The sequence below is a fragment of the Carassius auratus genome, unplaced genomic scaffold (assembly GCF_003368295.1).
Source record: "Carassius auratus strain Wakin unplaced genomic scaffold, ASM336829v1 scaf_tig00214584, whole genome shotgun sequence".
Lineage (NCBI taxonomy): Eukaryota > Metazoa > Chordata > Actinopteri > Cypriniformes > Cyprinidae > Carassius > Carassius auratus.
The window spans coordinates 79,212-95,644 of NW_020527723.1; the positions used below are offsets into that span (position 1 = coordinate 79,212).

Below are 16,433 nucleotides of genomic sequence, written 5' to 3' on the forward strand. Positions count from 1 at the left end.
TAATACCTTTTTCACTACCTTCAGAATATTTTTTAAAACCATCACGACACTGAATTGCAAGTGTTAATCAGCGACCTTTCTATTATTTACACAGATTTTGACATATATAACATACAAAAAATAATAGATTTAGAGACTGATGTTGACAGCATATTGCACATTTATTTCACTTAGTAAATAAAAATAAAACAAATACCATAAAATGTGCAATGGAGAAAATGGATAGACCGAACAATAAGCCTGCCTGTTAGTGTTGTCACGGTACCAATATTTCAGTATTCGGTACCGATACCAGTGAAAATCCACGGTTCTCGGTACCAATTTCGGTACCAAAGCAAAACACAAAAATTTGCTAATAAAAAAAAATAACTTTTTAGCACTAAAAATAAAACCAATGCCATTCTTTATACTTATCTAGAATTGTGTTTAAAGTTTTTCTACAAGTTATATAATTATGAAAAACAGCAAACAAGTTTCACCCAAATTTAATTTGTCTTTTAATTTATCAAATTTAAACACATTTAATGTTTGGTAAATAAAGGGGATTTGCTATTAAAATTAAAACATGGGAGAAATATTGAGATTTATTTTTTTTTTTAAATAAAGTTTTTTATTTTTTTGCAACAGTGGTAGCAGTATCACATACGTTTTACTAAATAATAGTAATATTTCTAGCACAATGCCCTTATGTAAAAATTTTCTTTTAGGCCTAATGAATGCATATTTGTCATTTTGAAATTTCTATTTGCGCATTAGCTCCGCCCACTACCGGAGAAACCGGTATGTCTTCTGCTTTTTCGAAAATGAATATGAATAATTCTAAATGAACTCCATTATTTTGACAGGAGAAGACAACAGATGCTGAAATTAATGCAAGCGTCATGCGCTTCAGTCTATAGCTGCGTCCGAAATCGAATACTGCGTACTGGGTACTACATTTGAATTTGAACGTACTACTAGACCGTTAGAAAAGTACGTTCTATATAGTATGAATGTGGGTAGTATGAATGGATTTCGGACGTACTACATCCGCCATGTTGACATTGTCACGTGACATACGTCGTCACAACAGCGCGTAAATTTAAAGAGCCTCTACTGAGCGTACATCGGTGATGTCTTTCGTTTTTCTTACCGCTTTCGTCTGCGTTTTTACATCGTTTGAATTAACAATTCAAAGCAGGCGTCGGTCAGCTGTTCGCAGATCATGCCTTCGTTGACAGCTTGTAAATCCTTTACTAAATATAAATTTAGCTTTTAATTTTCTACCTCAGAATAACAGCAGCTACAGCTGTGAACAGATTGACAACCTGATTTTATGTAAGGATATAAAGTAATTTATTGTAATAAATAAATACAAATAAAATTACACAAAACGAACATAAATTAATAAACTTGAATGAATGCTTAGACAAATACACATACACACACACACACACACACACAGATATATACACATAAATACAAATACATTATAGAAATATACACAGAAACACACATACACACATCACAATATATACATTAATACATACATAATATATACATTATAGACAATATACACACATATGTAAATACATATAGTTAAGATTTAGATATATCAGCAAAAAAATTTGTAACCTATTGAAATTTTATTCTAAAAAACAAAAACTACATATTAACAGACTGTGAACAGCGTCATACAGGCTGCTGTCACTGGCCTTCGACATCCAAGAGCTGCATAACATTGTGCACAGAATGAGCAGGTCAGGTCTGTCATGGGGATTTTGAGGAGGCTGATTGCCTTCTTCACCACAGATGACCTGGGGGCAGTGGAAGCAGTTTTCTTCTGGTAGCTGACACAATAGATGGCTGTCACATACAAATTGAAACTCCAGCAAGTGAAGCCCAATGTTATTTCAACAGGAAGCGGTTTCATTCTGTTCAGCTGCAGGTCACCACCATGGTAAGTACCTTGATATCTTTGTTGAGTATCCTGGGTCTGTGTATGATGCCAGGGTGCTGAAGAACACTGGAGGCCTATCCACCTGCAGGAAAACACATCCTGGGAGATGGTGGGTATCCTTGTTTGAGTGCACACATCTGCCTCATCACAGCAGACAGGGAGTCTGAACACAATCCTGCACAGCTTTGATTCAACACCAATGATGCTCATGCACAGAACATTGTTGAGAGAGCCTTCAGGATAATGCAGACCAGCTGTGCTCCATCTTCTTCTTCAAGGCCCTGGAAGTGAGTCCTGCCTTTGTGCAGATGTTGTTGCATGCTGTGCAGTGCTCCACCACCTCGGTCTTCTGAATGAGGACATTGCTGATCCAGAAGTTGTGGAAGATCATGACGATGATACACTGGAACCCCAAAACACAGAAGTCAGCACAGGAGAGCATGTGCGGGACAATCTGAGCACAGCTGTGTCACACCAGATGACCATGTGCAGCTCTTCAAGAGCAGATTACCTGTAGGACAGTTGAACAGGTTAAGACTCTGCAAATCACTTCATGTTCTCATAGTGCTATTGTTTAAGCTTGTGTAAGTTGTGTAAGTTAATTTTAAGACTGTCAAATCAAGATATACATATATTAGTTATTTAAGAAATATAAATACTATAAAAAAAATCACATAAATATGTATAAATACACATGTAAGTATTTAAATTTAAACGTGTGTGTATTTATATATTCACATAAGTATATTACACTCATAACTGGGAATTCATATTACCGTTGAAAATGAAAATTTTACAATTTGAAAATCTAGAAACATATCACATAACATAGCATACCAACATATTTACAACAAGTTTAATTTTATAATATGTATTACTTTATCCCTGGGGTATATTTTAGATTTCCACTGTTTTCCACTCATTTTTGATTCCCAAATTTAAAGTCCTCATCTACAGTTACTGAAATGAAGCTGCTGAAGTTTATTTTCCTGACATTATTATAGAAACGTCTTAAGAAATTCCCTTTTGCTGTTGCTTTAAGCTCTATTATACTACTTTATGAAAATGTTAATGTGGTTTTGTCTGAAGCTTTAAAAAATAAATACATAAAGATAATAATTTGTATGGGTATTTCTCTAAAGTGTGGCACCCATTCTCAAGACAACATTCTTCAGATGTTACGATGTTGCCTGTATAAAAAAACAACTGGAAACTGCTACAAAATCAGTACACACAACTGCTTCAAAAGTTATTTGTTATTAAGTACTTTGCAACTGACAAAATAGCAACTGGAAATACCTGGAAATTCATATTGTAATAAAAAATAAAACAGCATAAATCAGTGCTTATCCTAACATAAATACATGTAAAGAGTGTGTGTAGTTAAGATTAATTTTAATTTATATACTTACTGAAATATGCTTTCCAGTGGATAGGGTTTAATCAGTGGATGAGAACAAGATTGTATTCATCAGTCTCTGTAAGATCAGAACAGGATTTACACATTACTGATGATTTATGATCAAACTGAGGCACCTATTAACAATAGTTTGCCTTGTAAGTTATCCAACAATTTTTTAAAATCAAAATATAAACACTAGTAAAATGTAATTTAACTCGTTTCAATTACTTAACATTTTGTAACTTTATATCATTAAATTACTTAACGAGCCGTCTGTATAAAGCAGCCTTAACAAGCTGAGGCACAGCCTCTCATCGATAATGATTATTAAACATATTTTTAAACTCAATTTACAAAATAGTCTCATCAGTTTACAATATGTAAAACTTTAACAAGTCAGTCGTTTACTTGGATTATGTTAAACAAGTACACTTTAACCACAATGAACAGCGTTAATCCATAAGGTACTTACACTTCAAAACAGCGGCGTCACGATTTGCCGTTATTTTCGAATATGAGTATGACGAGTCCTCTCCCGTGGCCTCATGGGATAGAGTAGTGTCCATCCTATGCATACTACGGAATTCGGCCGGAAGTAGTAGGCCATCCGGGTACATCTCGCATACTGTTTTTCGAATTCTAAGAATTCGGACATACTACTTGCTTCGCATACTGTTTTTCGCCTACTATATAGTATGGAAGTATGCGATTTCGGACGCAGCTTATGTAGTAAATAAACCTGCACGTCTCTGCCATTCATTAATTCACACAGAGACGCGCAGAACACGGATTCATATTTCAAACAACTTTTGCGGCTTAACATTTACAGATACTGGTCCATATGGAGATTTGATTTGATTAATTTATGCTTTCACAAATTCCATGACTGTCCATATTAAAATGTAAGTTTCATTTTCATGACTGGATTTTGAGATTCCGTACTCGTTTTCTGCTTCGCGGAAATCATAGCGCTGTATGCGTCAAGAACCGGGTTTGAACGGGACCTCGGTACTACCGGTCGTTAACCCAGCTATTAGAAAACTTGCATTTGTCCATGAAGACGACGATGGTTGTCCAGTCGTTGAAGATATGCCTTGAAGCAAGTCTAAAATAAAACGTAAGCCAGCCACTTCTGTTGAGCGCGAAGTGTTCTGAGATGATGCCGAACGACCACTGAATATGACGTCAGCATCAAACATACAGTGAGACGGAGACGGAAGATCTTTGATTATGTGCCCAGATATGCTAAAGCCCATATAAACGAACTAACACGAACGCAGATAGAATTTCAATCAGAATAAGACACCTGATAGTCTGGAAAAAATAATACCTAATTTGGAAAAAAATAATACCTCTGAGACCACATTTAACACTTTTAATGGCCTTAAATTTGACCATTTTGATTTATCACTTTTTAATACTTTTTAAAACCCCGCGGACACCCTGAGAATAGGCTAGATGAGATGTATAGAACCAAAGCCGAAGGAGCTTTTATTAGATCTAGACAGCGTTGGTTAGAGCATGTTGAACAAAATTCATCTTATTTTTTTAAACTTGAGAGACACAATTCCAGTCATAATACAATTCATAGACTAAAGATTGATGGACAGATATCTGACAGTCCAAAAAAAATTGCACAATTTTGTGCAGATTTTTATAAAGATTTGTATAGTTCCTATTTTGATTACGACGCTACTACATGTTTCTTCGATTCATTACCTAGTTTTTGTCAAATTAACGGGGCAGACAGAAACATGTGTGATCTACCTCTTGTTTTGGAGGAAGTCACTGAAGCCATTAATTGTCTTAAACTTAACAAATCTCCAGGAGTTGATGGCTTGTCTTCGGAGTTCTACAAATTATTTGCAAAACAATTAGCACCTTTTCTTTTGCAAGTTTTTAGAGAAAGTATTTTAAAAGGCTCTCTCCCCCCTACACTTACACAAGGCCTTATCACATTGCTCCCCAAACCCAAAAAAGATGTTCTTTGTCTGGATAATTGGCGTCCAATATGTCTTCTTAATAATGATTACAAAATTTTAGCCTTAATTTTTGCTAAACGTCTTAAAAAAGCATTTAATTCTATTATAGATGAATCTCAGTCTGGTTTCTTATCACACACTAAAAAATCCTGGGTTATTTTTTCTACCCAAGTGCTGGGTTGAGCCATTTGGGTAAATTTTTTGGGTTATTTTCTCAGTCTTGGGTAGTTTTTGGGTAGTTCTATGTAACCCAACCGCTGGGTTATTTTCTGGGTCGTTTTCACTGAGAGCTGAATCAATGCACCCCCTCCCCCACTCGGACGCAATAACCCAGCTCATTGGGTCAAATCAACTCCGCGCAGGATCAGCGCTGCGCGGGCTGACTGAATTCGAGGTGGAGGTGGATGCCACACACACGCTGTAATATTTGGAGAAATAAGGTTCGTATCAATATATTTATACATTTGACATGTATTTTTAAACATATTTACACACATAACATAATAATGAGCGAACAAGCGATAAAAAGGCAAAGAAATGTGCGACAACAGTCACGTTTACATGACATTAAATGCACCGCCAGATTCGCTCGTTTTGGTTTGCTGGTAATGCCTGCTGGATAGTAAATACGTTTTCTTCAGTTTTTATGTGTTAAACGACCCTTTTGTCAAAGTCTTACGTTTCTTCTTAACTGTTAAATGACATAATTTACTTCAAAGTCCATTAAGTCAATTAATTTCAATGCCACGAGATCAATGTGATGTAAACGTGCATTCCTTGACTTGCCCATCCCCCATCTTACTGCATGCAGTGCTAAGCCAAAACAACCCAATTTTTGGGTCATCTGTCGCGGGCATATTTTGGATCGTTACAGGAGAAAATATTTTAAAAACAAACTGACTTCAGCCTTTTTTTCTGGTGAAATAAAGGTTTGTATTGGTCTTTTTGTAATTGAATCGTTACCGATTGGCAAAAATGTCCCATTCTGATTTTAAAATATCACTTAACGTTATATGATAGATCATAAAGCATCCTGCATTTGCGAGCACCAGAGATAACGTTACCTATTTTTTTTCTGTCTGATGCGTTTCGGTTTTTTTTTTTTCACAATAAAAATACATTTCTAATCATTTATTCATTTAATAAATGTATTATTTTTGAAGTGTCAATTAATCTTGGACTAAAATATATTGTTTTTTCCCCTCAGACCTGCTATTGACTGTCCGTGGTGGCAAATCCACAGCCTTTAGCTGGAGGTGACACTTTTATCTCATCTAATTTGAATGATTGCCATACATTGATCATAATAAAATGACCATAAACCATAAAAAAACAGCTGTTACTATTATTAAAAAGATCCGGTAACGTTATTGTGGTTATACCCGTTTAGTTAAAGGGTTAACGTTACTTCACCCAATAATCAAAATTATGTCATTAATAAGTCACCCTCATGTTGTTCCGAACCCGTGAGACCGTGAAACTGTCTTCCGAAGATGAACGGAGGTCTTACTGGTTTGGAACGACTTGTGAGCAAATTATGAGCAAAGTGAAATGTTAAGCAGTATAATTCAGGAATCAGTTTGCATGGAGTTTAGAAACATCCAGGATTTACTAGTTAAAGTGTTGAAAAGCTCTGAAGAGTATTTCTGTTTTTATGGAAACTAATCCTTTTACATGTAAAAAATGTTCATAAGCCTCTATTTGATTAACAGCATTGCTATTTCTTTGTCCAGTAGAATCAACCGTATCTGAAGAGAGAGCTGAGGAAATTAAACAATGGCTGAGAAACAACACACAGCCCATCAGCCAGGTGGAACAGTACATCTGAAAAATATGTTTGAGGTCCTCCATGAGTTTCCTCGGCTAACTACCTCAGGCATGGTATGTTAACATAATGTCTTTGTCATATGGTAACATGAGTTATATTAAGTCTTTTTTGAGAAGTTTTTTTTGTTATTTTTGCTTTTAGATTGCACAGGACTTTCACATTTTACATTAAGATGAAAACTGTTTGAAAAATGGCTGGTATACTGACAGGATCTTGCTTTTTGTGAGCGAGAAGCAAAGCTTTCATGTACAGCTGAAGAAATGACAGAAGGTTAAAATGTTTCTACAATATTTTGATATTATGGGCCAGATTTACTAATAGCTTGCACCATAGTACTGTCAGGATTACTATAGAAATGCAGTGATGAAAAAAATCTGTTTTTTTTTTTATTTGCATATTGTCAGTGGATCAACAGCACAACTTTACACTTCAGTCTACACTTTTATGGGATTTTGGACTCACGCTAATTTGACCTGTTTAGTAAATCTGGCCTTATATTCTCAATGACAACTCGCTACTGTTTTTACTAGTGTTGATGAATGTAATATTATTTTCCTACAGATGCAAAGGGAAATCTTGCACTAAAGCTATTACCTGTTTTGCTTCTACCTCCACCCTACAAATTTGGCAGAAAAACAGTCCGACCCAGCATTGATGAAAGCAAAAAAGCTTTCATTGACATTCAGCCTGTAAGTACGACTTTACAGAAATTTACTTCAATCATTTAATGACTTCACCAGGTTGAATACACTACCATTCAAAAGTTTGGGATCGGTATGATTTTTTAAATGTTTTTAAATTAAGTCTCTTCTGCTTACAAAGGCATTTATTTGATCCAAATACAGCAAAAATAGTAATGTTGTGAAATATTGTTACAATAAATTAATATTTGCTATTTGAATATATTAAGAACATTTTTTTTTGTGATCAAAGCTGAATGTCCAACATCGTTATTCCAGTCTTATATATAGTAACATGTTGACAAGATATGCTCCATAAGAACTTTGTAATTTAATTTATAATGTATCTTGGATAAATAAGTCTGAGCTCACAATTTTTTTTTATGTAGATAATTTTCATTACTAAAACATCTTACTGGCAAATTTCTAGTGTCCTAGCTATAATTAATTTTACTAGACAGATAAAAAAAAAGTCTTTTTTTTTTCAGTTTCACACTCTAGCAAGTTAAGGTCTTTTGCTTTTGTAGGGCAGAATATTAAATGTAGAAATTAAAGTAAAGCTAAAGTATTTCAAGTGTTACCAAAACTCTTTTGACTTGCTTAGCATCCCTGTCAGTGGCTCTGTCAAAGTGGGCCAGATCAAGCTGTAATAATTTTCAGGTATTTTGCCTCATCCAAAGCTCTGGCTAAACAAGACCTATTGTTTCTAAAGACTGCTTGATTGAATAAACAGTTTCGAATGAATCCCCAACCCACCACCCATACCCACACCCCTGACACTCCCATTCTGTTTCACCTTTATTCATTTGCATTATCTGTCCTTTAGGTTGGAACAAATATGGTGGAGTACCTCCAGCAGGCTGAAGCATCAAGACCTTACCCATATGTCCTGTAACTTGAAAATGGACACATTGCGTCGCGGGCATTTGTCATCCTCGCAGGAGAAGCTTTGGAACAAAGAACTATTGTTTAAGGGGAAGTCATGGCCTAATGGTTAGAGAGTTGGACTCGCAATTTAAGGGTTGTGTGTTCGAGTCTCGGGCCGACAGGAATTGTAGGTGAGAGGAGTGAATGTATAGTGCTCTCTTCCACCCTCAATACCACGACTTAGGTGCCCTTGAGCAAGGCATCAAACCCCCAACTGCTCCCCGGGTGCCGCAGGACAAATGGCTGCCCACTGCTCCGGGTGTGTGTTCACAGTGTGTGTGTGTGTTCACTGCTCTGTGTGTGCACTTCGGATGGGTTAAATGCAGAGCGTGAATTCTGAGTATGGGTCACCATACTTGGCTGAATGTCACATCACTTTCACTTCACTTCATTGGGACAGTAAATGTATGTTTCAAATCGTTTTATGTTTTTGATGTAAACTAACCGAAACATTGTTTCTATATTAGGGAGTTTATTCATAATATTTTTGAGTTGGAGGGAAGTGAATCCCCAACAGTGAATTTTTTGCACTGGGCACTACACTCTTGCAAGTAGATTATAAGAGGTTCTTTGAACAAACAGTGGTTCAAGAACACGAGGTAGCATTTTAGTTTAAGTTTTATTTGCACATGAGATTTTTGTTCTGTTTTATTGCTTGAGGAAGAGTATTACTTTATGCGTACTGATTATCAATTACATTTTTATGTAGAAATCTTTTACTGCCAATACGTTGTATTTCATAGATTTATTTTTGTGTTCATTTTGTAGACTTAAAACAACAGGTCCATAATGTAGACTTAAAACAAATGTGCTTTGTAACAAACAGTTCTTGAGGTTAAGTATTTTAGTTTTAATTTCATGTGCATATGGATTATTTAAAAATAAGTATTTATTTGTATATTTAAAAAAAACCTTGAGGTTTTTTGGAGTTCATGAATTTCATGAGCATATGGATTAAAAATAATATGAATTATTTTTTAAATGCATTACTAAACCTTGTGGTTCTTTGGAGTTTATGAATTCAAATGCTTTTTTCTAAACATTTACAGTTTAGAAAAGTTACAGAGGCAAACCTTAAAAATGAAAGAAATTGTTTTAAATACTGTTTATAAATGGAATTTTATTTTTTTAGTTTTGTATGATCTCTTGAATTTTTGGTTGAGGTAAAGTGTAATTACAAAGTGTAATATGCTGAAAGAAAAATAAAGATAATACAATGTTGTCCTGTTTGTTTATTATGTGGTATATTTAATGTTAAAAGGAATAAAAATTCCTTTGAAAATATAACCCATTTATGAAATCAAATTAACCCATTATTTTTGTAAAAATAACCAATTTTTGGGTAGAAAAAACAACCCATTTGCTGGGTTAAAATTAATAACCCAACTTCTTGGGTTAGTTTAACCCCATATGGGTTCTGTCCTATATTTACCCAGCAGTTGTGTTAAAAACAACCCAATTTGGGTTGTTTTTAACCCAGTGTTTTTTAGAGTGCAGGGAGGCATATTTCAAATAATATTAGATTAGTGTTGGATCTTATTGATTACTCTGATTTAATTGTAGATGAGAGCTTTATTTTGTTTTTAGACTTTTATAAGGCATTTGATTCTGTTGAACATAAGTTTATTTTTATAGCGTTAGAAAAGTTTGGTTTTGGTCCTTTTTTTATCAAAGCTGTTGATGTTGAAACACTTTATGCAAATGCAAACTGTTCTATCAAATTAAAGACTGGCTCATCTACTAGATTTAATTTGCTACGTGGAATTAGACAAGGCTGCCCGATATCACCATATTTATTTTTATTAGCTGGTCAACTACTTTCTGTTTATCTTAGGGCAAGCGCTATACAGGGCATTAATATTGCAGGTAGAGAGATTATACTGAGTCAACTCGCAGATGATACGACACTTTTTTTACGCAACTCTGCTCAGGTTTCTTTAGCTATTAATATTATTAGTTTATTCTCTCGGGCATCAGGTTTACATTTAAATATTCACAAATGTGAATTATTTTCAATTAAAAATTGTTGTTTAACAAACATAGACAGCATCCCAGTGAAAGAAAAAATTACTTACCTAGGCATAGTCGTTTCTAAGGATATGAAGAATAGATGTGTTGATAACTTCTCTCCAATGATGGAAAAGACCAAAAAGAAGCTAAATCTATGGTTACACAGAGATTTGTCTCTCAAGGGTAGAACTTTACTTTCTAAAGCAGAGGGTCTCTCACGTCTAGCCTATTCTGCTACATCTCTTTATGTTGATGCTCAGAAAAAACAGTTGATCAATGTTTATTTAATTTCTTATGGAAAAATAAGAAACACTATATTAGAAAATCTGTAGTTATGAATTCTTATGAAAAAGGTGGACTTAATTTTATCAGCTTTTCTACCCTTAATTATACATTTAAAATAAATTGGATAAAACAACACTTAAAAAATCCCACCTTTATACCAAATTTTATTTTTTCTAAATTAGGTAGTCTAAATTTTCTGCTCTTGTGTAATTATAATCCTGACAAAATTCCTTCCAAATTATCTCATTTTCACAAACAATGTCTTTTATCAGGTCTTTAATTTACAAGCATAATTTTTCCCCACACAATTATATAATTTGGCACAACAGAGATCTGCTGTACAAAAACAAATCTATTTATTTTGATAATTGGGTTAAAAATAATATTATTTTGGTGAGTCAGTTATTCAATGACCGAGGAATTCCATTAAAATATGAGGAGTTTCTGTCACATTATAAAATCCCAATTACAGCAAGAGAATATGCTATTGTTTTTGGAGCTATCCCTTCTGGGATTATTATGTTTATGAAGGGTTTTAACAACAAGGTCTCTCAGTTTGTGCCATATCTCAATGTATTTGATACATATGTCGGTAAATTATCCCTAACCACCAAATCAAATAATAGGAGTGTTCGTGCTCTGTTCCAGAATGAGGTTGTCTCTTGTCCGAATGCCATCTTTTATTGGAGCAGACATGTAGGTGAAATTAACTGGGATAGGGTCTGGGTTTTGCCTCAAAAATTCTTTTTATATAATAAGACCAAAGAAGTGTCTTATAAAATTATACATCGGTGCTATCCCACAAAATGTTTTTTACAAAGGTTTATTTCTGAGGACTTTGATGTAAATTGCTCCTTTTGTGGTCTCCAAGCTGAAGATTTAACTAATTTATTTTGGTATTGTGAGTATACTAAGAATCTGTGGAAAAACATTTTGAGAATTTTTTGTGGTATAATTCCTGACATTTCCGTGAAATATGAAAATGTTATTTTGGGTTATATACATTTTGAAAGAGAACAATCAGATGTTTTTTATTTACTTAATCTTATTTTGCTTCTCGCCAAATATTTTGTCCACAAATGTAAATATTGTAAATGTAAGCCTTTCTTTAATCTTTTTCTGGAAGATTTAAAACTGTATCTTTATTTGATTTCGACTCTTCCAATAAGAAAGCTGTAAAAACTGTGAATCTTTTTAAAAGGTATATTATTTTTTTGCTCCCTGGCATGTAATATGTTGATGTCATTCTGTGTTTCAAATGTCATTATAATAAAAAAATAAAATAATAAAAATAATAAAAATAAAAAATCCTATCTTGTAATCACAAACGGCTGTGATTGGTTCTTCCTAACAGCGCTGTGGAAAGTAATCGGTGTCACGTGGCAGCGCCGTCTACGTTTTGCCTCAGCAACTAAAAAATGAAACCGATGAACTCAGCAATGATTAAATTGTAAACGCACAAGGAAATTTAAAAATAGCATAATTATTATTTATACTGAATGATATTTTTTAGCTTATCTGTCCGTTTATTCCACGAGAACTATATATAAAGTAAATTAACTACACGATAAAGTCCATGATTAACTACATGTCCCAGGAACATTAAGCTCCTCCGTCCTCCATGAACCCGCTGGTATAATGAACACAGAGCGGGTCAGAGTGCAGCAGATCCGGCTGTGGAGAGTCCAGTCTGTCACAGGTATCGATAAGCTTGTTCTGCTTCATTTATAACATAATGTTATTATGAAAGTAAAGACACGAGTAAAACAGCTCTGAGTAAACGTGATCTTTAACGAATATAACATTGTAAATAGCTGTAGTCCCATGAATAAACAGTTTTTAGACCTTTGATTTTGTTATCAGATTTTGTGAACTGAAACTTCCTGACAAAATTCTTTTAAAGTTTCTACACCAGCCAGTCAAACATGTTGTTGGTAATTTACTTATAATGCATTCACGTTATGCCTTCTTAGGAAGAAATTTGTATAGATAAAACCCATGACCACTGATGTGACCTTTGACCGCTAAAATGCAGATACTGCACTCTACCTTTGGATGACCTTATAGGTACAATTTGTAAAATATCCAAAAACCACTAAGCTAATGTTAAATATTTTGTCCAACTGATTGCTAACAAAATCTCTAATATTTTCAACTAAACATAAATCATGAGAATATTCACATTCTAAACAGTGACACGGGGCAGTGCAGTCGCCTGTCAATGAGGTTAGTTACCCTTTGTTACTACCTTTACTGGTGTAGAAACCACGTGACAACAGTGTCATGGACAAATGCGGAAGTAGTGTCTAGCGTCCAGCGAACCCAGGCGGCAAGGAAGTCGACCGGAAGTTGAAGTCGGGTGGGGGCTGCCATCTTGTAGCAGAACTTCACTTGCGTTAGCATTCCCATTGACTCCCATTCATTTTGGCGTCACTTTGACAGCGAATAACTTTACATCTGAGGCGTTTAAAGACTCCGTTTGTCCATTATTTATTTCTAAAGATACACGACTATGTATAAAGGGCTCCATTACCTTCTATGTTACATTATGGCCCCGTTTAAACAGTTTTTGTAAAAAATAGGCTAACGATTGCGTCATAACCACTCAACTCTCTGTCGCATTACCGTACAGACAGGAGGAGAAGCTCGCAGGCAATTAACTTAATATGGCGTACTGGCGTTACATTTTAAAATACTATACAAAATAATTAATCAGAATACTTACTCCTGCTCACTCACGACAAAGAACTCCCCGCTCAAGCTCACCGTCTCTGCAAGATTAACGATGGCAGTTTGCACGCACAGCTACTAGAAGATTTACATCTGTCAGACAGGTTGCTGACGTCGTTAAGCTTCGTTTGAGTCTGGGCATCAGAAACGGAAGTGCTAAAAAATGCTAAAAATGGGCTTCACTTGTCTCAATTGAGTTCCAGTGGGGTCGCTGTGTCCATTTCTTTTACTGTCTATGAGCAAACCACTAGCTTGCTTCAAGCAGCTCCTTATTTACGTCTTCTTGCACGTTTTATGGTGGATTGTGTTACTTATTTATGGAACATAAATTACTGTTTACCGTCTGCCGCTGGTTCTGTCGACAAGGACAGCTCCCGTAAACTTAAGCGTGCGGGTCAACCAAACGACCCAAGAAGAGTTTGGGACAAGAGGAGAGAAAGAGTGAGGATCAATATCGTTGTGGCATTCTAAATGGAGAGAGCTTTTTTTTTGGTATAGACGCCAAACGTGGGGCATCGCGTCTCTAGACCCGCGTGTGTATGTGTCTGCATGGAATTACATTTGCTTCAATAAAAATGAATGAAACTGTTTTTCAAAGATTCTTGTTTTTCAAAGATTCTGTTTTGCTGATCGTGGATTCTTAATGCACTGCCACAGATTTCGCTTACGCTTCGAGGGTTTTGTTTGGTGTTTTGGCACAAACTTCTCGTGGGGAATGGCTTAACAGTGATCTACTCTGATTGGATAGTGAGCTTTTGATGGACGGGTGCTCTCTGACCGGGATGTACAGATGTCAGTCAGTGGCGCGCATAATGGAAAGCTCTCGCGGTGATTAAATCTGGTCTCTATCGCGTAAGCGAAATTTGTGGCAATCAGAATCCATGATTAGAGAAAACAATCTTTGAAAAACATTAACATAGAATAAAGCATATTTGAAGAACCTGTTAAATTTGTGCAACTGAGTTCATTTTTTTCATTTTCATTGTGTTTTTCTTCTTTTGTAATGGCATATTTTTGATAGTTTCTGAAAAAAGTTATGTTCAGTTTTATAAAGTTTCATTCATTTTATTGAACCAAATGTAATTCTATATGTCTGATCCATTGTCTGATCGCTTCTTTGCATTGACTTTGTATGTAACGTTAATCTACTCACGCAAATTGTTGAACTCGCGTTTGTTATGTATTTAGTTGTAAACCTTCCATTACTCGGGTCTAATTCAATATATTAAAATTATGACATCAAACACAACATTTATAAAACTTTACCTCATCCTTTAAATCCATGATTTATCTTTCCGTCTGATTGATGGCCGTCAGCGGTTGGGTAGAAGACAACAAATCCCATCATTCCACGCTCCTTCTTAGCGTCATCAAACCACTCGATTGTTATTGTTTTGGTAGTGCGACCTCTAGTGGCAGGTTCTACAACCTGTACCTTTAAACACTATTGTAAAAAGCAAAGTGCAGTATCCTCAAATTAAATGTGTTCATACAACTTTCTTGTTATGATTCTTACTATATGTTGATTGTTTTTAATAACTTTAATAGTTGTATTGATGTTTTGCAGGGTTGTGAATATTAAAATCGCTCAGTAGTAACCCACGAAAAAGCCAGAAAAACAAAGCTAGAACACAGTAGCATAATTTACTGCCAGTTTACCATGGTATCAGGTTAGGATTTTCTAGTTACTGGCAATTTTGATTCTCCCCGTTTCTCTGAAAAGGGACACAATTGAACTAAGAGACTTTGCCACAAGACAGAACAGATGTCACAAAGCCCAGTTTAGGCCTCAAACTAAATTTTGATCAAATGTCTACAAACCCAATTCCAAAAAAGTTGGGACACTTTACAAATTGAGAATAAAAACAGAATGTAATGTTGTGGAAGTTTCAAGTTTCAAATTTTTATTCAGAATGCAACATAGATGACATATCAAATGTTTAAACTGAGAAAATTTATAATTTTAAGGGGAAAATAAGTTGATTTTAAATTGTAAATTAATCCATTCCTTTTTTTACTCACAATTTGTACAGTGTCGCAACTTTTTTGGAATCTGGTTTGTAGTTACTGTGCTTTGCCCTTGGACGGCAGTGTAGCATTCTTGCCTCTTGTCACGGGCGTCCAGGTCAGATGAAGACAAGGAAGAGTCCATGCAACAGAAGTCTTTAATTAAAGACTCTACAAAGAGGTGAAACAGTGTGGTTTACACAATACCAGAAAAATAAAGAGTACCACAAGGAGGAACTTAAATACACATTGATGAAGAGCTAATAATGAACAGCTGTGATGACTCATTTAGTGTCCATGGAAAGTCGAAACAGATTAGTGGCAAAAAACGAAGACAAAGGAAAACGGAAACGGGACTATGAACAAACTAAAAGTCCATGAAACTGAAACCGAAAAGAGACTGTAATAAACATAACTGTGACACCTCTGCAGTGAATGGGTACCGACAGAATGAGAGTCCCAAACTGCTGATAAAGTATCACAAAATCCACACAACTTCAGAAACCAAAAACTGCGTGTCTTTAAGAAACAAATCCCATCATTAATACCCTTTAAGCTTCAAATCATTGCTTCCGGCTAAAATATAGAGTTCATAATCCATGTAAATGAGTCCGGCACCCATTCATTGGTAAGCAATGGAGTA

General features: G+C 35.1%; 2 long non-coding RNA genes across 6 annotated transcripts; one reads left to right on the forward strand and one right to left on the reverse strand.

The window, feature by feature from the left end:
* Positions 1 to 1,524: 1,524 nt before the first annotated feature.
* Positions 1,525 to 4,086, reverse strand: LOC113092424 (uncharacterized). Its single transcript, XR_003287562.1, has 3 exons — positions 3,814 to 4,086; positions 3,352 to 3,417; positions 1,525 to 2,450 (listed from the first exon to the last, which is right to left on the reverse strand). It is a non-coding gene; the product is annotated as an uncharacterized LOC113092424 (long non-coding RNA).
* A 1,377-nt stretch (positions 4,087 to 5,463) lies between these two features.
* LOC113092425 (uncharacterized) lies at positions 5,464 to 8,966 on the forward strand. Of its 5 annotated transcripts, none has more exons than XR_003287563.1 (6): positions 5,464 to 5,763; positions 6,531 to 6,579; positions 7,057 to 7,204; positions 7,293 to 7,421; positions 7,713 to 7,840; positions 8,658 to 8,966. It is a non-coding gene; the product is annotated as an uncharacterized LOC113092425 (long non-coding RNA). The 5 variants fall into 5 exon arrangements; XR_003287564.1 differs by having other exon boundaries at positions 7,060 to 7,204; XR_003287567.1 differs by lacking the exon at positions 7,293 to 7,421.
* The last annotated feature ends 7,467 nt before the right edge of the window (positions 8,967 to 16,433 follow it).